This window comes from Panthera pardus, unplaced genomic scaffold (assembly GCF_024362965.1).
Source record: "Panthera pardus isolate Hobbes unplaced genomic scaffold, ASM2436296v1 HiC_scaffold_27, whole genome shotgun sequence".
In the NCBI taxonomy this organism is placed as follows: domain Eukaryota; kingdom Metazoa; phylum Chordata; class Mammalia; order Carnivora; family Felidae; genus Panthera; species Panthera pardus.
This window is the reverse complement of record NW_026526843.1, coordinates 98,581,111-98,607,409: the sequence shown is the minus strand read 5'-3', so window position 1 is coordinate 98,607,409 and position 26,299 is coordinate 98,581,111. Positions and strand designations below refer to the sequence as shown.

Genomic DNA, 26,299 nt, shown 5'->3' with positions numbered 1-26,299 from the left:
GTCTGTCCGAGTCATGTTGGCTATTGTCCCATTGGCAAGAGCAAATCACATTCAAGGACTAGAACACGCCGTGATGGGGAGAGCTGCGACATTAATACTGCACGTGTGTGGATCTAGGGGTTGGGGGATGATTTGGGGCCATTTTTGCGATCAAGCACACAGCTCTTTGGAACTTGCCAAGTGTTCTCACGTGCGTTATCCTCGCTGCAATCATGCGGGATGGAAACTACGGTTCCCATTTTACAGATAAGTAAAGTGGCTCACAGAATCTAAACAGCTTAACCAGCATCCTTGCCCCACACAGCAGCCTGGAGTGCAAAAAAAAACCACAGAGAAACTCTCTGTTATACTGTTAGCTCTAAAAGCATATGCTCGATATCTCAGCATTTTTTTTTTTTTGTTTCTTATATCACGTGGTTCCCAAATTTAATGAGAATCAGAGTCGTTTCCTGGCACTTGTTAAAATTCAAATTCCAGGGGCGCCTGGGTGGCTCAGTCGGTTGAGCGTCCGACTTCGGCTCGGGTCACGATCTCGCAGGCCGCGAGTTCGAGCCCCGCGTCGGGCTCTGGACTGCTGGCTCAGAGCCTGGAGCCTGCTTCCGGTTCTGTGTCTCCCTCTCTCTCTGCCCCTCCCCCGTTCATGCTCTGTCTCTCTCTGTCTCAAAAATAAATAAACGTTAAAAAAAAAAATTCAAATTCCAGGGATCCACCTGAGGTTCTGAATCCACACTGGCTTATGACACTGGGCGTCCCTAGCATGGTACATTTTTATGCTCCAGTGGACAATAAAATTCCTGTGGTTGGCTTTCCAGATCCACGAGTTCATAGCATTGGGACAGTGATTAATTTCTCTGAGACTTTGTCTTGTCGTCCGCGAAATAGGGTAATAAGCAAGACACCCCCCCCCACCCCCGCCCAGAAGGCTGGAGTGAAGATTAAATGAATAACCTAGGAAACGTTGAGCCTGGTGGCCGGGAGGTGCTCAGTAAGTGTTATTTTTTGATCTCTTCATCCTGACAGGCCGTAGGACTTGATGATGAGGAACATCAACGCGAGGGGGAGAAATTGTGTCCACTGTGCTTGGCAGACTTGCACGGTCAATGCCCATACCTGAGAAATGATGGTCCAATGTGCATCAGCACTCCAGAAAGCACATAGCTCTGGGGCACCTGCGGGGGGGCTCAGTCGGTTGAGCGTCCGACTTCGGCCCGGGTCGTGATCTCGCGGTCTGTGAGTTCGAGCCCCGCGTCGGGCTCCGCTGCTGACGGCTCGGAGCCCGGAGCCTGCTTCGGATTCTGGGTCTCCTTCTCTCTCTCTCTGCCCTTCCCCTGCTCCCACTCTGTCCCTCGCAAAAATAAATAAACATTAAAAAAAAAAAAAGAAAGAAAAAAAGAAAGCACATAGCTCTGTTTGAGGGGGAGAAGATACCAGATTCTTCAGAAGCCTAAGAATCATGACTGGAAAGAGTGACAGGCCTGGTAGGCAACAGCTGTTGTCATTAGAGACCAACTATATGCACAAGAGGCGCAGAAGGGCTGGTCATGCCTCAACCCCTCCAGTCTTTTCCAAATTGCTGCGAACTTCAGTGTCAGCACTATTGTCTGTGTGTCCCCAGACAGGGACAAAACGTACAATGATTCTCTGTTACGGCTTCGCCTCATCCGAGTCCGTTGTGTCAATGTGGAGAGAAGCCCACCACACAGTTTCTTCCAACAATTCCAAGGAAGGATCTAAAACGTGGCACGTGGTAGGTAATTTCCAAATAACGCGAGACATCCCCTTGAAGTCTCTGCGTCAAAATGATGATCAAACGGCCGGTTTCTTAAGGTTTTTTCATTTTGGCACGTTCTCTCCTATTTTTTATGCTGCTTCCCCCGTTGTGTCTCCGTCCGCTGTGTCTCCTTTTTCCTTCGTGGCTTCTGTCTTTGTAGATTTCATGGTTTTCTCTGCTGGTTCCTTCTTTCTCGTTTTTGAAAAGGAAAAGGTGCCTTTTTCCTTTTTGAACCCGAACGACCAGCATCCATTTTAAAACGTGTGCCTTTACTCTGTTTTTATGGTGTTTGCAGCTCATCTCCTATATTAACCACCGTGGGGCGTAGGGTGGGGTGTTTTCCGCTCATCTGTCATTGTGGCTGAGGTGAAATCGTAGCTGCAAGCTGGAGTGATACAAAGCACACCTCCTAATCTTGGCTAGACTAGAACATCTACTCTTCTGACTCGTGTGAGCAGCGCAGGGCTTAACAGCCGCTGGTCCGGATAGGTGGTAGCTGAAAAATAACGAGGGGTCGTGCACGTGTGTGTGCCTGTGTGGCCAGCGTTTGTGTGTTGAAGACCGAGCAGCTTTGTGCCAGAGGGACCCTCTCTTCCCCGCTCGGTCCCTCCCTCTCCTCCCCAGTGTTCCTTTTGGCTCTCCGGACTTCACCTCTTGGCCGTTTCTCCCGAGGTTCAAGGCTCCCAGTACCCAGCGACACGCACCTGTCCCAGGACCTCAAAGTAAAATTAGAACTTGGTCACAGCTGGAACCTTCATTGTTCTCTAAGGCTGAAAGCAACAGGGCCCAGGGCAACGGAGGACCCCTGGTGGCACTTGGGGCAGCCCTTATCTCCGGTGGCACCGCTGTCACTGTCCTTCCTGCTGTTGAGCAGCCATCCGTTAATGGTGGGCTCAGGGCGGGGAGAGTTTCCTGATTTGCCCGCTTTAACTAAAGTTACTCAACACTGATCTGATCAAACAGCTGATCTGATCTTTTTCATCAAATCAACCAGCTGTTTTAACTTCGCTGTATGTTGGGGAAGGTGCAAGCGTCAGCTTTTGAATGAATTTGTTCCGTATGTTGCCTGCCGTGGCATCGTGTGCATTTGGGGACTTGTGTTTAGAGTTGGTCAAAGGTCCATCTGAATCAGCTGGGGTACTTGAAATAAACCCACAAATTCACAGATGCTATTTCTGTTCTGTAGCATTAGAATCTTTTGGCTTAGGGCTTGGGAAGTTGCATTTTTAACGAGTTTGAAGAAATACCTGAAGTTTGAGAACTTAAGAGATGTTGCTGATGACTGATTCTTTGGTGTACCTCACCTGTTTTGGCTGGGCGTCCGCTTTCCAGCCCCGTTCTGGGGAAAACAAAGCTTAGGGGCCAAGTTCTGTGCAGGACAAGTTATTGTACATTTTTCTGAGTGAGGGCTGGGGTTTTCTTTTTCTTTCTTTCTTTCTTTCTTTCTTTCTTTCTTTCTTTCTTTCTTTCTTTTCTTTCTTGTTAGAAGTTTATTTATTTTGAGAGACAGAGCAAGAAAGCACACAGGGAAGGGCAGAAAGAGAGAGAGAGTGAGAGAGAGAGAGTCCCAAGCAGGCTCTGTGCCATCAGAGCCCGACACGGGGCTCGATCGCACGAATAGTGAGATCACAACTTGAGCCAAAGTCAAGAGGCGGACCCCTAACAGATTGAGCCACTCAGGTGCCCCGGGACTTTCTTTTGTAAACATAGTTTAGAAAAGCTCGTTTGAATAACTTCTCTTTGGGGGAAGCCAACCACTTGCTTCTATCATAATTAAAGGACATTTGCCCTGAAACTTTCTTAGAACCCTGGGCTGGCATCTTACGACACCACCACCAACCTCTCTCCTTCAACATATTTGAAGATCCTAATATTTATTATCTACGACCAGGGCCTTCCTACTAAAAGGCCAAAATACTTACTGCCTTAAACGGATTAGTGTAGAAATGTGAAGATTTGGCTGATTCCAAGATGTTTTCCAAGTTTCCAGGATTCTGCCAGCTGCCTCCGAGGGGTCTGTGGCAAAGGCTCACGGGTGTCATGTCGCCTTCTCCCTTTTCCTTTAGAAAAGAACCCTTGTTGCCTTCAAGGGGTTCAAACACTGCCCTGAATCTGATCGAAGGCCGCGTTTTCCAGCCTCTTTTGCGCACAGTCGAGGCCACGTAACTAAGTTCCGGGCGATTCAATGTAAACGGAAATGTCCCATGGGATTTCTGCTTCAAGGTCACGGCCTAATTTGGGAGGGTTTCCCCTTCCGTCTTTTTTCTGTTGTCCCTTCCCGTTCCTCTGAATGTGACATGCGAGTGCTAGAGCTTGACTGGTCGTCTTGGACTGTGACGCGCCCTTCGGGGCGAGAGGCAGGGCTGAGGGTGGCCAACCTGCAGACTTTTTCGACATAAAAGAATAAATCTGCTGTGTTTCGCCACTAATATTCTGAGTTTTACATTTTATATGCAGCTGAAACTAGTTCTGATACACATTATAAACCTCCTTCTGCTTCCCTTCTGTGCTCAAACTTTATCCTGTATGAGAATTGCCTGGTGGGGGTTGGGGGGGGGGGTGCTGGGTGGCTCAGTGGGTTAAGCTTCCGACTCTTGATATCGGCTCAGGTCGTGATTTCGTGGTCGTGCGATTGAGGCCCGGCCCGAGTTGGGCTCCGCGCTGACAGCATGGAGCCGGCTTGGGATTCTCTCTCGGCCCCTTCCCTGTGCTCTCTTTCTCTCTCACTCTCTCTCAAAATAAAGAAGGAAACATTAAAAAACAAAAAACAAAAAACAAAAAAAACCCCACGGTCACCCGGAAGGCTTTTAGACGCACAGATTTCTGGGGCCATCCCCGGAGTTTTGGAGTCAGTAGACGTGGGGTGGGGTCTGAGAACTGGCATTTCTAACAACCGCAGTGCGAGGCTGACGCTGCCGTCCCGGGGCTGCACTTTGAGAACCACTGTCCTCTCGAGATGATCTTGCATCGTCGGGCAGCTTCCGACTCCAATCACTGAGAGTGAGCATAGGTCAGCTAAATTTCACATCTCTCGGCTGATAGTGAAAGTGCGTGCTCCCCAGCTCAGTGAAATTAATACAAATGCCACAGTTTATTGGCTTTTGGAGCCAAGTCGCTTCGATTCCTGGGTTCAAGAGCACGGCCATATGCGCGTTCTTCGCGGTTCGCCCGCCCCTCCGGCTCCAGACCCCCCGATACCAACTCCTCTCTCATCCTCTTCACCACAATATGCAAACAACTTCCGGAGAAGCCCCCCTACATTCCACAGGGAACTCCTTGGCTGTCGTCCGTTCGTTCCAAGTTCGAGATGGAGGGGGAAAGCATTGCATTGTCCTCCTTCATGCTGGGCAAGACCATTTTCTTATATATCTGATGGGGGGCAAAATGTCTGCCGGTGGAAAGGACGCCTGTGTTCGTGCTCATATGCGAAAGTGCTGACTCGAACTTGGGATGTCATTGGTGTTTTCTACCCCCGGTCAGTGCCGACGTGCCGTTCGTCACTGCTGCTTGCCAGGAACTGCTCCTTCTTTACACCGTTTTGCTGGATGGGTTAAGTCCAGTCTTTCCCTTATGACCTTTCCCACCTCCCGTATCCCACCCCAAGTCCTGAGGAAATCCTCTCTCAGTTAACATTCCCCAGTCTTTTTTCCTAAGTCCATTATACCATGTACTTTGGAGTCAGACGTACCTGAGTTTGAAGCCAGTCTTGACTACTTCCTCACCATATGAGCTTCAGCAAGTGACTGACCCAGCTAAGATTCCGTCACCTCATTTGTCATAATGCGGCTAATCGTGTGGACTCCACAGGGCTGAGGTGAAGATTAAGGTAGGCGATGCTTATGAAGGGCTTAACCCAGTTCCCGGTTCCTGGTACGTGCATAATACCTGGTGTTCATGATCACGAATGGTGGCCTTTCAATCCGCTGAAGAAGAGTTTAGTCCCCCTGTGATACCAAAAGCATGTGCCACGAAAGAAAAAAATGGACACGTTGGACTTCGTCAAATGAAAACCTTTTGCTTTACAAAAGCCCCTCTTATAAGAACGAAAAGACAGAGAATATTTGCAAATCACGTGTGCTACAAAAAACTCACATCCACAGTATATCAAGAATTCTCTCAATTCAACGGTAAGGAAACAAACCGTCCAATTAGAAAACGGACAAAAGACTTGAACAGAAATTTCAGCAAAGAAGATAAACGGGTGGCAAGGAAGCGCATGAAGAGTTAGTCGACATCACTGGCCGTTAGCGGAAGGCAAAGTAAAATCACGAGAAGGTCCCACTACAGTAGAAGGGCGAAAACGAACGTTACCCATCATACCAGATTCTGGCAAGAACGCAGAGATATAGGGGCGCCTGGCTGGCTCAGTCGGTGGAGTGTGCCACTCTTGATCTCAGGGTTGTGAGTTCGAGCCCCATTTTGGGAGTAGAGATTACTGAAAAAATAAAATCCTAAAAAACAAACAAACAAACAACCCAAAACCCAAAACAAAAGAAGAATGCTGAGACACTGGATCTTTCGTAATTGGTGGAAACGTAAAGTTGTACAATCCTCTAGAAAGCAGTATGGCAATCATCACACACCTGGGCATTTATCTTAGAGAAATGAAAACTTATGTTTACGTAAAAAACATATACGTGAGTACTCATGGAAGCTTTATTTGTAGCCCCAAACTGGAAACAGCCCAAACGTCCTTCACCAAGTGAATGGTTGAACACATTATGGTACGTCCAATCCAATGGAATACTAGTCAGCAATAAAAAGGAATCGACTATTGATAGAACAACTTGGATGGATTTTAGGGGAGTTGTGTCCAATGTCTCAATCCATTTGGGCTCCTGTAACAAAATACCACAAGCTAAGTAGCTTATGAACAACAGAAGTTTACTTACCACAGTTCTGGAAACTGGGAAGTCCAAGATCAAGGGGCCAGCACGATCTCATTCTGGTGAAGGTCCCTTTCTGTGTTCATAGCCTGAACCATCTTGCCATGAAGGAAGGGGCAAGGGACCTTAGTGAGGTCTTTTAAAAAAAATTTTTTTTAATGTTTATTTATTTTTTTTGAGAGAGAGAGTGTGTGTGAGCAGGGGAGGGGCAGAGAGAGAGGGAGACACAGAATCTGAAATAGGCTCCAGGCTCTGAGCTGTCGGCACAGAACCCGACGTGGGGCTCGAACCCACAATCCGTGAGATCACGACCTGAGCCGAAGTCGGACGCTTCACCGACTGAGCCACCCAGGCGCCCCGTGAGATCTCTTTTATGAAAGCAAGAATCCCGTTCACAACAGTCCTACCGGCATGATCTAAGCACCTCCCAAACGCTTCCTAACAGCCTCATCTTTGGGGGCTAGGATTTCAGCGTGAGAATATGGTTGAGTTGGGGCACAACATTCAGATCATAGCGCTCAGTGAAAAAGGCTAGTCTCAAAAAGCCTTACATTTTATGGTTTCACTTATGTAACCTCCTCAATGTTACATAACATTTGTAATGGCAAAATTACATTTTTTTGGAGATGGAGAACAGACAGGCGGTTTCCAGGGGTGAGGGAAGGGGAAGGAAGGAAGGAGGTGTGACTAAAAAAAGGAGACGGCTCAAGGGAGTTCCTTTGTGGTGGTGATGTCGCACGTTCCTACGTGTGACAAAATGCCACGGAACTCTACACAGACATGGAAAAATGATTGCAGGCAGAAACTGGTGAAATTGGAATCAGATCTGTGGTCTGATAACTTAGGCCATTTCATCGCCCGGTTTTGACGATGCGTGATAGCCTTGTAAGATGTCACCACAAGGGGAAGCCCCGTGATGGGCACATTGTGTCATACTATTTTTGCAACTTCCCGTGAATCTCTAATTATTTCAAAATTAAAAGTGAAAAAAAAATTAGCGGCAACAAAATTGCAGCCCCAATCACCGAGTCCACGGCCCATTCAGTCGGCAAAATGAGAGAAAAAAATTACCCTCCTGCTATTGGTTTTCATGGTGATTTCAGTGGAGACGAGCTATACTCTGGAGAGATCGATGCTTGATACTGAATTTTCCTTCAGACAGTTACTAGGTTGTGTTTTTTGCTTTCTAGAACTGGATACGTGTCGTGTTCTCATCAGAGCTTTACCATCCTACGGAACACTGAGTGGGAATAGAGTTTTAAAAGGAATTTAGTGTTGGAATTATTCTCTGATCGCCATATAGCCTTCTTCCCGTTGTACCCATGTCTTTTTTTCTGGCCACGTTGCAGAAAGGTCTAATGTTCTGCCCACTTCTCAGTTGTAGGCAGCAAGGATCAGGTGACTTTGGTAGTGGCTTTTCCTAACCAGGAAGAGTTAAAAGTGGGTGGTGAAAAAGTCACCCAAGAGCTGTATCCGGTGAAAGGACAGCTTTAAAAGAGCAACAGAACAATTCAACCCTTAAGCAGAGACCTTATTTATATGCCACGTTTCGGCTGGGGAGAGATTTTATGGCCAAATCTCGGAGCCTTAAAGATGAAGTCTATAATATAAACACACTAGCAGCGTTAACTCTCACGTCGCAAGGTGGGCTTGACTCACAAGCCCCATGTATTATTTTGGTTCCCTCTGGCATGGGAGACGTTTCAATAGTCAGTGTCACGCTTGCATTTCTATGCTTTTCATCTGTGAACTTTCAGACGTGGCCCAGAACTACATGCACAATTAAACCGTAAACCCCCATGTGTATTCTAACCCACAGACTAGATTCAGACTTTGGGTTCTAGGATGGACTTTTGTCACTTCCTTCCCTCTGACAAAACGGACTTTGGGATATAGGCTGGGCAAGCCGAGGCTTCCTTCCGATTTGTTCTGGCTATTCTTTCCGGCAAGAAGTGAGCGACTGGGAACTATCCTTTTTCTTCCCGGTTGCCGGCGAGGTTGGCTTGGTTACATTACAGTAAGGTCTCGGGTAGAGGAAGCAACAAAAACTCTCAGTTACCTGCTTTCTAGAAGTCCTGCTTCTGAGCCCTCGTATATACTGTTCCCTCTCTTTGCAGTGCTCTTCTGTCTTTCTACTTCAAGCTTTGCCCCTGCCCTTGAGAGGTCAGTTTTTGTCCATCCTTTCAGAATTAGCTCAAAATGTACTTCCGGGAGGAAGCCCTAAATTAGATCAAGTCCCCTCGTCCACTCTCTCCTGGCAGCCTGGACTTTTCTTTCATAGCATTTATGACAGATGTAATTAAACAATTAATGCGGTAGTCACATTCTGCATGATGTCTTTTCTACTGTAAAGGCTGCAAGGGCAGAGAGATGTCTCACTGAACACAGACGCTCATCCCCGGTACCCAGCACCGTGCCTGGCATATACTAGGGGCTCAACGAACGTTGGTGCTCTTTAATTAAATGTTGTGCTCTTTAATTCTTACCGTAACTCTGAGGTGAATACCATTCTCATCCCCCATTTAACAGATAAGGAAACCGAGGCGTTAGAGAGTTTAAGGAAGTTGCTCAAGGCTACGTAGGTGGTAACATTTTTGAATCCTGTACTAGCTTCTCTCGTATCCCTTTTCGCCCCCTTCCCCCTCCTCTGTCCGCTTTATAGCCACACTCACCCTTTCTCAGCGGAGAGCATCCCTGATGTCGATGATGGAAAGAAGTTCCTTTGTCCCGGACATTCTCTGAGGACATTGCTCCTGGGGGACGAGCTGCTTCTGGAGCACATGTTTGATGGGGTGGCCAAGGGCAGGTCAAGTTGCCTGATTCACGACATCAGTATCTCTCTCTGGCAGCCGGCGGGTGTTTGGATGATACGCTGAGGCAGGTTCAAAAGCACCGTTCTGCTCATTCTAATATATATGATAATACTGTACTTTAGTTATAGGGTACTTTTTTTTTTTCTTTTTATCCCAGGGTCTAAAAGTTCTTTGTCAACGGATCAGTTTCGAACAACACGACGCGGTTTTAAACACGGACTCATAATGCTGTTGGAGACCCAAAATTTGAGACGCTAACGGCCACTATTTAATATTTTTCAAATCTGACTCATGGCTCTCCCCTCCCTGATGCTAGCTAGTGCCATCATCCTGACTATCACGGTTTAGCGGTTTTAAAATACACGTTACATACCAAGTAGGCTGCGGTAGCTTTCTCAGTGACATTTGGAAACACGCTAAAAATATGCAGCTTGACTTTTCATCCCCTTCACACCCTCTGCATTTCCCTTTTGGAGAGCTCAGAGGGCGGCAGAGTGGGAAGAAAATCGGCCGAAAGAAAAGGAAAATAGCATTTACCCCCGTCGAAAAACAATGTGCAAACACAGACCTATTGTTCTCGCTTCAGGCTCCGGCTTCCATGCCTGCCTTTTTGCGTCTTGCATTTTATTTGTGTTTAATCGTGCTTTTGCCAGCTTCAGGTGTCCTTTTGCTTAACCTCTCCTCCTGCCTGTCTTGCTGGCCCTACTGTTCCGTTGGCTGCTGCAGCTCTGCTCATTTTTATGTTGTTCTTGATGATCCTTGCTTTTCGTTCGCCCCGTTCATTCACTTTGTCTGCGTCCCTTTCCTAATTCTCCACTCCCTCGTAGTTTCTCAGATCTCAGACAGGTCTTGCTTCCAACTCCAAGAATATATCGATTCTAAACCTTGACCCCTTTCGTTAACTAATGTTATTTCTTTAATTAATCCCTCTGCGTTTTATTCTTAAGAATCTATCTACAATTTTCTCTAATTGAATTTCCAGCTCCCGTATTTTCTTGTGAGGTTTCTTTCTGGCAGAGCATTTACTTGGTTTCTTTTTTCCTTCATCACTGAATTTAATTGGAGAGGCTTTTTTTTTTTTTTTTTTTTTTTTTTCTGTCTGTCTCTGCTTTTGGTCTTCCGATGTATGTGGACTCAACAACGGGAAGCAGTGAGTGAGCGGGGCACGTCGAAGGAGCACTGGATTTGGAGTCCGAAGGTCTGTGCTCCTGTCTCAACTCTGCCACTTAACCATCAGAAGCTCATCTGTACAATGGAAATAATGGTCTTACCGGCCCTGCTAAGGGATCAAATGAGATAAAATGATGCAGACAGATGGCAAATGTCTCCTCCTCCAGGGATTTTTAGGCCTTGTGGATGCATTCATTTCCTTTCAATGGCACCTCTTTTCCAGTTAGCTCAGGGCCAAACTAAAACCATGGCAAATGTGAACTTAAGCACTAGAAGTTTAAAATCTTATCCAATTCTCTCAGAAGCTCTAATTAGCCTCTTGGTAAAAATATCCTGGTCACGGTGGCACAGAGGATGCTGACCATATCTCCGTTTCTTGGCGGAAGCATGCATCCCAAGAAGCCTGTTAAATTTTTTTTTTTTAGTGTTTATTTATTTTTGAGACAGAGAGAGACAGAGCATGAATGGGGGAGGGGCAGAGAGAGAGGGAGACACAGAATCCGAAGCAGGCTCCAAGCTCTGAGCTGTCAGCACAGAGCCCGACGCGGGGCTCGAACTCGCGGACCGCGAGATCACGACCTGAGCCGAAGTCGGACGCTTAACCGACTGAGCCACCCAGGCGCCCCAACCAAAAGCCTGTTAAACTAGAATTAGAAGAGATCTTAGGTTCCAGGATCTGGAAATTGTAATTCTTGTTTCCCAAACAAAGATGGAGTCTTGTCTTCATCATTTCCTTAAGTCGGTTGTCCAAACTTGGCATAAATACATTTTAGTTATGGCTACTTGCTCTTTCGGAAAGCAGCCCGTTTCACTGCCTGATATTTTGTGCAAAATGATCCATAGTGTTCATCCCCTGCTGCCGCTGACTTCCTGAACTACTCCAATTCTTCTTACTTGCGACAGCTCTTTGATGTTTCTGGGCAGTTTCTATGCTCTTCTTTTCTAGAGGCTACAATCCCTGTCCCTCGGATGGTTTTTCGTATAACGTGGATTTTCATGTCCTTCGACATTCTAGATTGCTCCATTTGTCAGTGGCCTCTACAAAACCGAGCCTCCGGAGCTGGATGCAATACTCTGGATGTGTTTCCACCCTAGAGATCTGGACGTTATGCTATCGCCGAGGAGGCTCACGCGCCTTGGGAACATGGGTGCTTTTGTCGGTTTGAGAAAGCTGCATTACGGTCCATAAAATTCTCCCGCAAGAGCCAATAAGCCAGGTTTTATGCGTATGTCAAGAACTTGCACAGAGAAATTTATTTTCGGTAGGACTGTAGAGGGCTCTAAGTTACACTATGGATAATGAATTTCTTCTTATTATGTAGAAACCCGAGGTGTCCATTCAGTATAATTGGAACTACTTTATGCAAAGGATAGAATGCTAGGTGTCGGGTTCTTATCTGTCATTATTCTTTAACCTTTATTGAGTTTTTACTCTGCACTCTGCATGTGAAGTATTTTACAGATACAACAGCCCTGCGAGGCAAGACAATTATTACTCCTATTTTATAGAGAAGGATACTGAGGCACAGAGAGATTTATTAATTTGTCCAGGGTCAGCCAGCAAGTAGATCCGAACCCAGGAAGTCTGACTCTGAACTCTATTCGGCCTCCCCTCCCTATGCAGTGCATGATTGGAAAACATTACTTAGGGTGATTGGTTAGTCTGTATTAAAGGAAACGATCTGAACAAGTCCTTATCCTCAGATTTCTCTCTCCCAAGTCTCCAAGGTCCGTTCCAGGGAACGTTGGTACCTTAAGATGACATGAGGGGGGAAAAGGAGTTCCCACGGTGAAGGCCACATAGTTACCATTTTTAACGTAGCCCCTTGGACCATGCTACACTAAAGGCCTGCTTCAAATAAAAGTGACAGGTTTCCGTGAGATGCTGTACGCGAGAATGCTTTGTAGATGCCGAACACGTGGTCCATGTATATGGCCTCTCAGATCGTTCATGAATTTTACATGCCTAAAAATGCCGCTTAAAACAGTTACTTCTCTGATCATTTACATGTCCTTTACGGAGTATTTTAAAACTTGCTGCATTTATGGTTATCAGTCGTTGCGACACACGTAATTATAATGAATTAGGAAGTTTAAGATCCCAACGTGGAGGCTGTGTTAGAATAGGAATACTGGGGGCGCCTGAGTGGCTCGGTCGGTTAAGTGTCCGACTTCGGCTCGGGTCACGATCTCACGGTCCGTGAGTTCGAGCCCCGCATCGGGCTCTGTGCTGACCGCTCAGAGCCTGGAGCCTGTTTCAGATTCTGTGTCTCCCTCTCTCTCTGCCCCTCCCCTGTTCATGCTCTGTCTCTCTCTGTCTCAAAAATGAATAAAAATGTTAAAAAAAAAAATTTAAAAAAAGAATAGGAATACTGGTAAGGGACAGGAAATGGGAAACATTTTAAATCCTATCATCGTCTTTTGTAATTCTCTGAAGCAGAAATTCCGTTAAGTTCAACCGTCGATGCTCAAAGAAGCATGGACGAGAAATGTACATCAGTTATGTTGAGCCACTCCTGTATATATATACTTCAGTAGCAACCATAACAGCAACAATAAAGCTCTAAAGACACGTAGAAATTCTCTAAATTAACTCTGTGTTTTAATAGAACCACGAATGTGACTACTCTAGATCTGTCTTTATTCTGTCATTACAGTCCAATTTGCTCTCTAGCTTCCTTTTATCCATTTTTGTTCCCCGCACACTATGAATAATTCTTTCGGTTGTTCATACCGTCCTCCTTCACACGATATATTTACTGAATGATCGTGGCCCACTTAGAAGCATCACTTCGGGAGACTAAACAAATTAAGTGCATTCAATCTCTTTGTGTAAATGACATTTTCAAAGACAAGTTGGGAAAAAAAATCAATCCATTCCATACAAGACACAATAAAAATGTCACAGAAACTGGGTGTAAAGTCAAACCAAGCAAGTTTGTACATTTTTATTATTATTATCTTTCCAAAATGAAAAGGGAAATCGAAAATACATGAACCTTAATTTTTGAGACCAGTCCGGGAAACTGTAATTACATTAGCAACATCCAACAGTGTTATCAACAGTGAGCGATTCCTCTCATCTCAACACAGCAGCCGACTCAGAAAATCACACCTTCCAGCTCATGGGATTTGTGACACTTAGTAATGCATGTGTAATTGGGTAAAAATAGTCATTACTGCAATCTTGATTTTTGTTTGCTTCTGTATTTCTCTAAAGGAAGAAATACTCATGAGTCTCTTCCTGCTTCTTCAAAAAGGCTGTGGTCCGATCCCCTTGCAAGGAGTATCTAGCATGACCTTTTTCGATCCCAGTCATGCAAAGGCTGCCATATTCCTGACGGGACAGCTGTGCCAGCAGAAGCCCTGGAACCTCTTCCTCCCCCTACAAAGAAGCTGGAGGTGCTGGGAGATCCCAGTCATCTGTTGGCTAGATCTCTTTGCCCCCGCTTGAGCCTACTTTTTCTCCTGGACGCTATTTCCAGACCATATTCCTAAAATATGAATCATATCATGTTCCTCCTCTGTTCGGACACCTACCATGGCTTTTAATTGCTGAATGCTTCAAGTCTAAACTTCCCAGCATCCATCCAGAGAATAAATTTATTAGGAAATCCAGTGCCATCCTCTTGGTAATGTTCATTTTCCTCTTCTCTACATCTTGAACCTTCTGCCCTTGCCTTGCTTGGTACCAGTGTTTTGCCTTCGTTGATTCTGCGTTGCCTCCCTGAACTGACTTTTCTTCTCTCTTCTGCTTGTTCACATCCCGGCCTTTCTTCCAGTTCCCATTCACCTTCTACACCATCCACAAACCCTTTTCTCTTTATCTTCCTATCATTTGGTTGGAGATTTCCTGCAGGAAAGGAGCCAGGATATACAAAGGCAGAAGGGAATTAGGTATTGGAACATTTACCCCTCACCTTTCGTTCCATGTAGTCTAAATGTATAATTGCTACATTTCATTCCTTTTTCAGCTCCACCTACATGTCCTATGGCATCTTGAACTTGGGAAGAGTCCCTGCTTTGTCCCAACATCCCCATACCCCTCTTCGGTCCCCTCTTTCTAACAATGATGTTACCCTGTATCCAGTGCCCAGAGCTAGAAATCCAAACACTATCCTTCAAAATCCTTTCCTTTCCTTTCCTTTCCTTTCCTGCCCATCTGGTCACCAAGAACTACAATTTCTCATCTTCCATATCTCTCAACACCACTCTCTCCTCTCTTCTTAACTGGCTGAACTGCCAGATTTTCTCTGATCTCTCCTGGTTCTTTTCCAGTATCTTTTCTCTTTCCTTACCCTCTGCCTTACGCTTCTCCACTTTTACCCTAAACATGGGAAGGTCGATGTGGCCCACACCACTCTCTCCATCTGCGATGTATTCCCCTGTTTCTTCTCTTCAACATCTCCTATTCGGTCTTCAAAATTCTGTTCAGGTATCACCGTGCCCGAGGAAGCTTCCAGGATACCCACCACTCCCAAGGCAAGATAACGTTCCATTTCTCTGTGGGTCCGTAATTCGAACATAGCACTCACATAATCGGTTTTTATGTTGGTCTCTCCAACTTAAATATGAACGTCTTGAGGGTAGAACGCCTGCCACCTCGCACAGTACTTGACCATAATGAAGCCCTCATAAATAATTATTGAACGAATGAATAGCATATAGTTCTAGTATTCTCTCCTTGGCTTTTTAAGAATTATTCGTTGGTTCACATACATAAATATATCTTTCTAAGGTTATAAGGACCTCAATAATAAAAAACGCAGTGTATCTAAAACTGCACTGGAATCACCCCCCGCACGTGAACAACTATGATAGATACACTAGAGATCATGACTGGGAGTAAGAGGTCAAATATGTGAACCGGTCAAGAGGCTCTGTTTAAACTTTCATTCCCCCTTCCTGCTCAGCTTTTAACGGATCCATCTTTGGCTTATTGAGTAGAAGTGTAATCATTTTTCAGGACATCACTTTCAGGTCTAGCCAAGGGCACCCATCAACAGAGCCCATCATCAGCTGCGGTTGACCAGGGCTCTAATTTGGCTGTTATCACTGAACTCTTTTGTAAGAAAGGTTGACTAGGCAGTGACCTTGTCTATTTCACAAGATATAGAGAGCTCTCCCTCTAAACTTCTCCCATAAGGTTCAAGACCTTTCATTTTAATGTCTGGGAGCTGTAGACGAGGCATAAATAACCACCGAGGAAGTGGTGTGGTAGATAAATAATAGCGGATCAACAATCCCACAAGCCAGAATTCTGCTCTTGATGAAACTATTGACATAAAACAATCTATTGCCACGGTGGTTTCAGTTTCTTAAAACTATGCCGAATTTAGAATGAAAAAGAAAGTATATGTAATTCAGTAACACGGATAAATGCAAGAACCAAAATGCATAAGGAAAGTTCACATATTGCCAAACTATTCCGGTTTCATGTATTCCTTTGGACATCTGGTGGACCCGGGGCTTGATCATGCTGTATGATAATTCAAAACATGGCACTTCCCATGCATTTGCCACACTCCTGCTGTATTATATGGCATCATATGGCTCCTCTGTCCCAGCCAAATTGCTCCACAACTTGTTCCTGAAAATGCTTCACATTCTGGCTCCTGCCTAGATACCCCCACCCCTCCTGTCACCCTTTTCTAAGTCATGCTCTTTCAAGATGTAGCTAAACCCGTCAAGAGTGTATAATGCTTCAAAGGCAAAAGGGATACTAATTTGGGAGAACTTAATTCTGCAGGCAGAAAAAAATCCCAACGTGGTTGCGTATGGGGTATATTCAATGCGGCCGGCGCGTCGTCTTAGGAATAACCTCTCCTCCAAGAAATTACTCTGCCAAAATAGATCATTGCAGTGCCCTGCCCTCCACTAAGAGGCTTTAGTATAATAACTAGTGACGGTTACCTGTTGAGTGACTTAAGACCAAACTTATCTAAGGAATGAAAGCGAAGCAATGGTAATTCTGTTCTTACGCTCTTGGTGTTTTCACGGTGCTTAACATACATCATTCCATCACGATGCTGGCACTGCTTCCCTAAGAAGAACAACTGGTGGGCTGTAGACCCAAACATCAATAATGCCGTCGTGGCTGGCAAGGACTGTTCCTGCTTCAAATCCTAAAGAGCATCCGATCATTCACTCATTCCGTCAAACATATTTTCTGACGATCTCCTCTGTTCTAGGCAGTATTCTAAGCATCTAAAATAAAACCGTGGACAAAACAGCTAAAAATCCCTGCCTTCATGAATTTTATATTCTAGAAGGAGAAGACAGACAATGAACAGAACAAATAAGTAAGGTAAGAAAGTGATAGTTGTTACAGAGGGACATTAAACAGAAAGAGGGGGGCATAGGAAATAGAGAAGGGGAGTTCAAGGAAGGCTCACTAGACAAGTGATAGCGGCGCATAGGGTGGAAGGAGGTGAGGCAACAATTCAGGAAGGAGGAATAATATTGACGGTAGATTGTTTGCAAAAGTGGCCACAAAAATTCCCATTCCTACAGCCACATCTTTGGGTAGGCCCTTCCACATTGACTCTAGGCTTAGCCACGTGTTCTTCTTTGACCTATGGGACAATATCAAATGTGATCCAATTGATCTCAGAAACTCTTGTGACCACCATATGTAAACAAACCTGGGCTACCTTGATGGATGATGAGAAACTTATGGCTAAGCGGGTTAATATTGCCCCATTAACATCAAGCCACTCCTATTATACTATGGAAGCAGTCACAGATGATACGTAAACATAGAGGCATGGTTGTGCTCCAGCGTAACGTTATTTACAAAAAGAGGTGGTGGCAGGCCAGATTTGGCTGGCAGCCTATAGCCTGCCAAGTCCTCTCCTAGACGATCTCGTCTTAGCCAAGCTGGCCTAGGCAAAAACGGTCCAGTCAACCCAGAGAACCATGAGAGGCAACCATTGTTATCTTAAGCCATTGTGTTTTGGATTGGTTTGTTACACAGCAAAAGCTAACTGCTACAGTGTTCCAGACAGAGAACACCAGATACAAAACCCTAACAAAGGAGTATGCTTGGGTCACCCTAGAAATCATAAAGGGAGCAATGTCACTGGAGCCAAGTGAGCAAGGAGGCGAGCAATAAAAAATAAGTACAGAAGAAACAGAATAGAGGAATAGGACAGGCAGATTGTAAGAGCTGCGAGGGCCACCGTAGCAGAGGAGTGATGTGATTTGACTTACGTTTTTAATTTGTTTTAACGTTTATTCATTTTTGAGAGACAGGGAGAACAGAGCATGAGCAGGGGAGGGGCAGAGAGAGAGGGAGTCACAAAATCCGAAACAGGCTCCGGGCTCTGAGCTGTCAGCACACAACCCGACGCGGGGCTCAAACTCACGGACCGCGAGATCATGACCTGAGCCGAAGTCGGACGCTCAACCGACTGAGCCACCCAGGCGCCCCTGATTTGACTTATGTTTTTAAAAGCTCAGTCTAGTTGCTGTGTTGAAAATAGACTGTAGAGTGCAAGGGCAGAGGCAGGGAGGTCACTTAGCCTATTGCAATCACCTGGGTGGGAGGTTTGGTAGGCTGGAGATGGGTAGTAACCCTAAAGGTTGAAGAGGGATCCAAATTTGGGTATATTTTTCATGAGATGCACTAATAATTTGGATGTGGACTATAGGAGACAGAAGGCAATTAAAGATCACATCACGGCCTTTGTCCTAAAAAATTGGAAATTGCCATTAATTTGAGATGAAGAAAATTGTAGGTAGAGAAGTTCTGGGGCAGAGTATGAGGAGTTCTATGCAGCACGTCAAATTTAAGATGCCTGTTAGGCGTTCGAGTAGGTATTTGTGTACCCGGGTCTAAAGTTCAAAAAAGAAGGTTAGATTGAGGTACAAATTTGGAATCATCAGCACAGAGAGGACATTTCATATGCATGAAAATGATGCTATTGCCAAAGGAGTGCATGTACACAGTGAAGAGAAAAGCCTTAGGAAGCGAGCCTTGGGACATTCCAATTCTAAGATATCAGGGAGATGATGAAGAGGAATTGATCACTAAAGGAGCAGGTGACCGAGAAGGAGAGGCCAGAGAAGTATAAAGGAAACCAGGAGAGTGAAATATCCTGAAGGTCAACTCAAGAAAGTGTTCAAGGAGGATGAGGGCTGAGAATTAACCCTTGGATTTATCGGTACAGAGGAAATTAGAGACTACGACAAAGTCCGTTTTGGTGGAGTTATGGACACGTAAGCCTGATAGGCATGGGTTTGGGAAGAGATTGTGAGTATGGAGAGCATTTTCAAGGAATTTAGCCATGAAGTAGAACAGAGAAACCAATCAGTAGCCAGAGGGTAATTAGAGGGATATTTTAGAGTAAGATAAAAGATATCATGGTTTTGTTCTGAAGAGAATGATCCAGTGAAGAGAGAGCAAGTGATGATGTAGAAAAGGGAGTGAGGGGGGCGCCTCACTGGGAGTGAGGGTGGCCCAGTCAGTTAAGCGTCGACTTCGGCTCAGGTCACGATCTCGCGGTCCGTGAGTTCAAGCCCCGCGTCGGGCTCTGTGCCGACAGCACAGAGCCTGGAGCCTGTTTCAGATTCTGTGCCTCCCTTTCTCTCTGACCTTCCCTTGTTCATGCTCTGTCTCTCTCTGTCTCAAAAATAAATAAACATTAAAAAAAAAAAAAGAAAAGAAAAGGGAGTGAGGCCGTCCTAGACCACGATGTCCATTAAAGCCACCAGATTACTGCATCAGCCTGAGTACCTCCAGATGAGACACAGAAGGAAAGTCTTTGAGTGGACAAGAAGAGATGGGCTTTAGGGGTTAACCTTAGATAGGGGCATGGAGAGTTCATCTGGTAGTAGGAGAGACAGTAGAGTAAATGGGCCCACATGCTGGTGGGTGGGAGGTATGGTGGCAGATGGGAGTCTTCAGATATCCTTATACTTTGTATTTGTTCAGTGAAATGGGAAGCAAGGTTACCAGCCGAGAGTGAGGTTTGGGAGCATGTGTGAGTGGTTAGAGACTGGAGAGGGTAGTAGATTGTTCCAGTAACAACTCCCAGCGCATAAGACCCTTGACATTCCTCTCCTCCGCTGATTCTGGGCTGGCCATGTGATTTTCTGTAGCTAACTGGACATTGGCAAATATGATACAAGCAGTGGCTTACAAGATGCCTCTTTCTAGGAGCTGCCACCCCCACTTGAGGCTGCTCAGGCTAGCCTGCTGGGGACATGTGACCCATCCACTAGCAAGTGCCAACTGCCGTCTTAGACCAGCCAGCCGCATTCAAGTCACTAGATGACCACAGCCACGTGAGTGACCCCACACAAATGCAGCAGAGGAACCGCGCAACTGATCCCGACCCAACTGGTGACCCACAAAATCGTGAGCAAATAAAATGATTACCGCCTTTAAGACGCTATTTACTGGGATGGCTTGCTGTATAGCCAAGGTTAACAGATACAGAGGAGAATTACGGACAAAGGTCCTGTCCTTTTTCCATAACTGGTAGAGTTGGTAGAATAGGGACATACAGTATGGATGGCTGGTGTTACTAAGGGACCACTTAAGAGTCCTACTCATTGAGTTTAAGGACATTCAGTCAGTCTGCTTGGGCTTTTTTCTAGCCACATTCAGTTACATGGGTGCAGGTGTGGTCTAGGGGAGAATTGAATATAATCAGGGTAGGGATTTTTGCCGAGCAAGTACAACAATGCCAGAGGAACAGGTGGGGTGGACATATCTACAAGGGAATGATGATCGTCACTTACCATGGGCTGCAGCCTCAGAAAATACAGGAGATCAAGGAGTTCAGATGAAGTAAAAAAGCCGTTGGACCAATTGATAGGATTTCCCAGAGGGGTTAAAGGATTTTTGTTTTGTTTTGTTTTGTTTTGTTTTTGGCATCAGGACACCAGGGAGCATGAACTGGAAAAAGAGGAAGTGGTGGTCAGAGAGTCTGGTACATGAACTAGAGATTACGAGAAGAGAGTAGTTATTGCGGGTGACAAGGTTTATGATATGACTATGGCAATAAGTGGCCGAATAGATAGGACAAGATGGTGGGAGGAGAAACAGCAAGAAAGTAAGAGGCCAGGTTGTGGCGGGATCATCTCTGTGGATATTGAAATCACCAGGAATTAGGCCAGCGCTAATACTGGGGAAGGTTGCCGTTGGCCAGGAGCTAAGATAGTCGAGAAATGTCGGGTGGGGGTCCCTAGGTAACTGTAACAAGAAAGGATCGTGTCGGGCCATTATGTGGTGGCATTCGATTCTAAGCTGGGGCATTTAAGGGCAGAGGGCCAAGAGGAAGAATGGCCTGGAAGTGTGAACAAGGAAGAAGGAGGACACCTGTCTTACTTTCAGGCCCAGCGGTACTGGGGGGGCGGGGGATGGCTATGACTCAGTGGGGCTGCACCAGAAGGAGTGTGCTTAGGGGCATTGCTGATTTCCCACGGAGCAAGAAGGTAAAGAAGACAGCGTTCAGAAAAGAGGTTGCGAATGTAGGAGATTGTGCTAATGATGGCCCCTGAGTTCCAAACGGCTCAGGGGAAGGCTTTCAAGAGTTGGGGGAGGGTGAGAGAAGGGGACGGACAGGGGAAGTGGCCAGCCTCGTGGGGACTAGAGCGTGAAGGTAGAGGCGTGTTTCGGGAAAGGGCTGGGCAGTCCGGTTCTCACGGCGACAGACGGAAGCGGAGGTGAAGACCGCTTGAGGTCAGACCTTGCCAGGGCGAGGCGGACCGTCCTGGTAAGGCGTCAGTTTTGGAGGCTGGGGAGTTTCCAGGGGACCCCTTTTCACATCTGCCCGCAGAGATGTCAAGTCGGGCAACGGTGGTCACGTGTTGTTCGTTGGAGAGGCACGCGGGTGAGTGCCCGCCGTCCAGCCTCCCCGTCGTTGCTGGATTCCGTCTGGACACGCACGCGTTCCCTGGGAACGGCCCGGCGGGAGAAGGTGTGCCGGCATCTGGTAAACCTCGGGGGTGGCTGATAAAACTTCCTTCTTCCTCGTGTCTGACACAAACAGCAAATGGCTTTTTAAGAGCGGCCCGACGGGCCCGAGCGGGGCGTGATGTTCTTTCTCTGGGAGCAAGGGTGTGGGGCCTGCCTTTCTTCGATGTTGCGCTGAGACGCTTGTGCCGTCACCACGGGAGGCTTGGATGCTCCCCCGGCACTTCTGACGTTCTGACGTCTGGACTTGGACTCTTCCGAAGCGGCAAATTGGAACCATAGCGAAACTCTGGTATGAAAGGCGAACGGACAGCAAGGCCTTATACAGAACTTTTTTTTTTTTTAATGTTTATTTATTTATTTGAGAGAGAGAGAGACAGAGCATGAGTGGGGGAGGGGCAGAGAGAGAGAGAGAGAGAGAGAGGGAGAGAGAGAGAGAGAGAGAATGTATCCGAAGCGGGCTCCAGGCCCCGAGCCATCAGCCCAGAGCCCGACGCGGGGCTCGAACTCATGCACCGCGAGATCGTGACCTGAGCCGAAGTCGGTCGCTCAGCCGACCGAGCCACCCCGGCGCCCCTGTACAGAACGTTTTGATGTCGCTCGCCTCATCACAGAGAATACTCTCTCTGCCTCTTCAAACGCAAGATCATTAGGTTTCACGTTTTAATATTCATCCCAAGCGTCTGTTGCCGGGCACCCTCATTAGCCCAGGATTTCTCCAAGAAGGGATTTAGCAACCCCCTCCTGAAGCCCAGATCCAAATCTGTGGCTGCCTCAAATGGCCTTTTCGTTAAACCTAAAAACTTCATGCTTGGCCTTCAGCCGTCCCGAATGCTTCGTCTTTTATCAGCTGACCTTGAGTTGTATACTTCTTCCCTTCACACCAGGCGGACTCTCTCTCTGGCCTTCGTCCCCGTCAGTCAGGCCCAGATTCGGAAAACTGGTCTCACGTCGTACACTCTCTTCTTGACATCTGTCAGGCCAGCTCTCCCCCGTCTCGCGAGGTTCCGCGTAAAGCTAACCGTCTCCCAGAGAATGATCCATATATGGCTTTTTAATCAACAGGACACTCTTTTCCTTCATTTCTTTGTTCTCCATTTTCCATACACATTCACATACTTGGCAGAACAAGTGGAGGGAAAAAAGACATTGTTTTGGTATTAAAGTTGCTTCGTTCAATGTGGACCTATCATGTTTTCTTCTTTTAGGTTTATTTAGTTCCTTCGAGGGAGAGAGAGCGAGCTGGGGAGGGGCAGAGAGAGGGGGACAGAGAGAGAGAGAGCTGGGGAGGAGCAGAGAGAGGGAGAGAGAGAGAATCCCAAGCAGGCGGAGCCCCATGTGGGGCCTGAACTCAGAACCATGATGTTATGACCTGAGCCCAAATCTAGAGTCGGACGCTTAACCTATGGAGTCACCCAGGCGCCCCTGGACCTATCACGTTTTTATATGTGAAATCTTCTGGGCCAGAGCGTGCCTTTCTGCCAACCGTAACACCATTATGAGTTGGGCTGTAATGATTATCATCGGGTTCTCCGTCTTCCTGACACCTTCAAGGTCCCCACTTCTCTTCCTAGCCTCTCGGGTAAGTGGGGCATTTTCTTTTTCTCGAACCTCCTTTCCCAGAAGGCCACGCTCCCTTTGCTGCCACGAACAGATCAGATAAATGTCTTCTTCCTGGTGTGCTGATGTCATGCTTGGAGCTCTGTTAGTCATATTGGAATGTGAGGTAAACAACACTGGAAGCAAGCTCTGTCCCAGAGAGCAACAGACAAATACATTTTATCAAATCAAACGTCTCAATTGTAAGGCACACCGTTATTTTATGCACCATAAAGAAGGCAAGAAGATGCTATCACATTCGGACGCAATTTTTTTTCCCCTCCGTTAGATTTTCCTTAGGTTTTTCAAATTATACTTATTAGAAGTTCTCTTGTACATTGACGTAGACACATACCTTTTTGTCAGTGGATCACTCATGCGTACACACAAAAAGGCAACTATGGGAGGTGATGAAGGTGTCACCTACCCTTATTGTGGTGCTCATTTCACATTACATCCACCCATCAAGTCATGTCGTATGCCTTAAACTTATACAGTGCCGTACATCAATAACACCTCAATAAAGTTGGAATAAAGCATAAAATATATTAGGGGCACCTGGGTGGCTCAGTGGGTTAATTGGCTGACTTCAGCTCAGGTCATGATCTCACGGTTCTCGGGTTCGAGCCCCACGTCTGGCTCTGTAGTGACAGCACAAAGGCTGCGTGGGATTCTCTCTTTCCTTCTCTCTCTCTCTGCCCCTCCCCTGCTCTCTCTCTCTCTCTCTCTCAAAAATAGACATTAAAAAAAAACTTAAAAAATCATTTAAAAAAACCAAATCTGAACTCTTCTAAATTGCTTTTGTACTCTGCATCGTTGATGGCTCTTGCTGTCATCCTCTGTGCCATCAAGAGTGCAGCATTTCGTGGCGCCTGGGTGGCTCAGTCGGTTAAGCGGCCAACTTCGGCTCAGGTCACGATCTCGCGGTCCGTGAGTTCGAGCCCCGCGTCGGGCTCTGTGCTGACAGCTCAGAGCCTGGCGCCTGTTTCAGATTCTGTGTCTCCCTCTCTCTGACCCTCCCCTGTTCATGCTCTGTCTCTCCCTGTCTCAAAAATAAATAAAACGTTAAAAAAAAAAAAAAAAGAGTGCAGCATTTCTCAAAAGTCCTCTTCTGGAGGACAAAATGCCCCCGGGATTTTGTTCCTGGCCAACAATGCCACTCTGTCGAATCTTGATGTGCCTGCTGAGGCATTGACAGCTATGGCCAACAGCGATTGTAAGATGCATCCCGATGTCGAAGATGTGAAAAAATGTACCGCTTGGAATCAGTGAAATCATATTTGGAAGGAGCTCCCACGGCAGCCCGAACTATTCTCCTCCATACTTGTTTTACATACAGGGGAGAAACCCTATCTTTTTAAAGCTACTGCTTTTGTGAGCTTTGTTACTCATAACCGAACCCAATCCAAACTTATATAGGATTCTTTTTTTTTAAGTTTATTTATTTATTTTGAGAGAGACAGAGACAGCGCAAGTCGGGGGGGTGGGGCAGAGAGGCAGAGAGAGAGAGGGAGAGAGAGAATCCTAAGCAGGCTCTGTGAGCACAGAGCGGGGCTCGATGCGGGGCTCGAACCCATGGAGCCATGAGATCGTGACCTGAGCTGAAACCAAGAGTTGGACGCTTAACGGACTAAGCCACCCGGGCGCCCGCAAACTGACATACGATTCTTAAAAACAGGTTAGCCACTCTTGCTTTGCTTTCTCACCGTAACATACACCACTCTTAGATCCTCCTTGACTAGTCAGTCGAGGCGTCATTTTTTCTTGACCTTCTCGGTGTTCTAACACTTTGCTAACGACCCTCATTTTACCCTTCACCTCAGCCTTGCTGAAGCGGATTCTCCATCAATATCCCTCTGAATCTGAACTCAGGACTGCAAGCAAACGATGCGTAATAACAGCGTTCATCATTTTAAAGGAGTCAGAAGCAATTAGCGGGTGCTTGGTACTTCTTGTCACACGTTTCCGAGGGGGGAAAAACACCTGCTTTTTCCTTTTTCTGGAAAATGAAGTACAAGCTGTCAGTGACAACAGTCTATTAAGAAGTTTTCTTTTGTGATACAGTGAGGACTTTCAACGCGGTTAATTTGAATCCGTGTTTGAGCCTGAGATGAAGTTATCAGTTTTATCATCTTCCCCCCAGTCTGTCCTGGTGGGATCATTGCCTGCGACCCCCGTGCCCGTAGCAACAGCGCTCATTTCCGACATCATTCCTTAAAGCAACAGACTGACCACGACAACGGCCAACGGCTGACACGCGTCCAGCTGTGTGTCTCGGGGTGGTATTTTCCAGGCCTGGAAGAGACCAAGTCACGAGTCACTCAGACGTCCTGAAGGTCAGGCGATCGGGGGGGTTGGAAGGCTGTGAGAACGCAGGAAGGGGGTGCACCCACCAGGGTGGTGTTTGAAGGGCGCTCACCCCTTCTGAGGGGCACGTGGCAGAGGAGGGCGGGAAAACGCGACAGCACCGGACGGGAGAAGAGGACCCTCGGAAACTTCAGTGGCCGTCGCGTGAATTCTCACATCGTTCTGCCACCGCCCCATGTGTTCAAAGGCTGCTCGTGGACCCCAAAATGGAACCTGAAGGAGGGGATTTCGAAAATTCCTCTTGTCCCGCAGAACAAGAAGGAGGGCAACAATTGAGCTGCCACCGTTTCTAGACTTCCCTGCCCGGGGTGCTTAAAGAAAAGCTGTGAAACGCTACAGCACAAGCAGTGGCTTATAATAGGCGCTGGAGTGTAATCACAATTCTCTTTGAGTCTGGAGGGCGAGGAAATCCTTCGTTTCCGGGTACAACAAGAGGATGTAGGTCTAAGCGGACTTCTCCGCATTATCTCGGGGAGTCCCTCTGAATCACAGCAAAGGGAAGGATGGGATAAAGGGGGCGCCCAGCGGCCAAGACAGAACCAGACTGGGGTCAGCTTTACATCCCAGGGAAGAGACCACAACGGGCCATGGTTCGGCACGTACAGTCGGGTACCCTGTGTGTGGCTAGGATTCAGGCTATCTCTGTGCAGCTGAGCTGGATGTGCAGGCCGAACAGGTATGTTTTGCAGCCTCCCCTTTAAAACCTATTGTGCCCAGGGGCGCCTGCGTGGCTCAGTCGGTCAAGTGTCTGACCGCGGCTCAGATCATG

At 46.7% G+C, this 26,299-nt stretch overlaps 1 long non-coding RNA gene across 1 annotated transcript in view; it reads left to right on the top strand.

The window, feature by feature from the left end:
- LOC109249386 (uncharacterized) overlaps positions 1–20,982 on the top strand; it is a 56,490-nt gene extending 35,508 nt beyond the window's left edge. The window contains exon 4 of the long non-coding RNA XR_008418307.1: positions 19,801–20,982. This is a non-coding gene — a long non-coding RNA (uncharacterized LOC109249386). The remainder of the gene's footprint in view (positions 1–19,800) is intronic.
- The last annotated feature ends 5,317 nt before the right edge of the window (positions 20,983–26,299 follow it).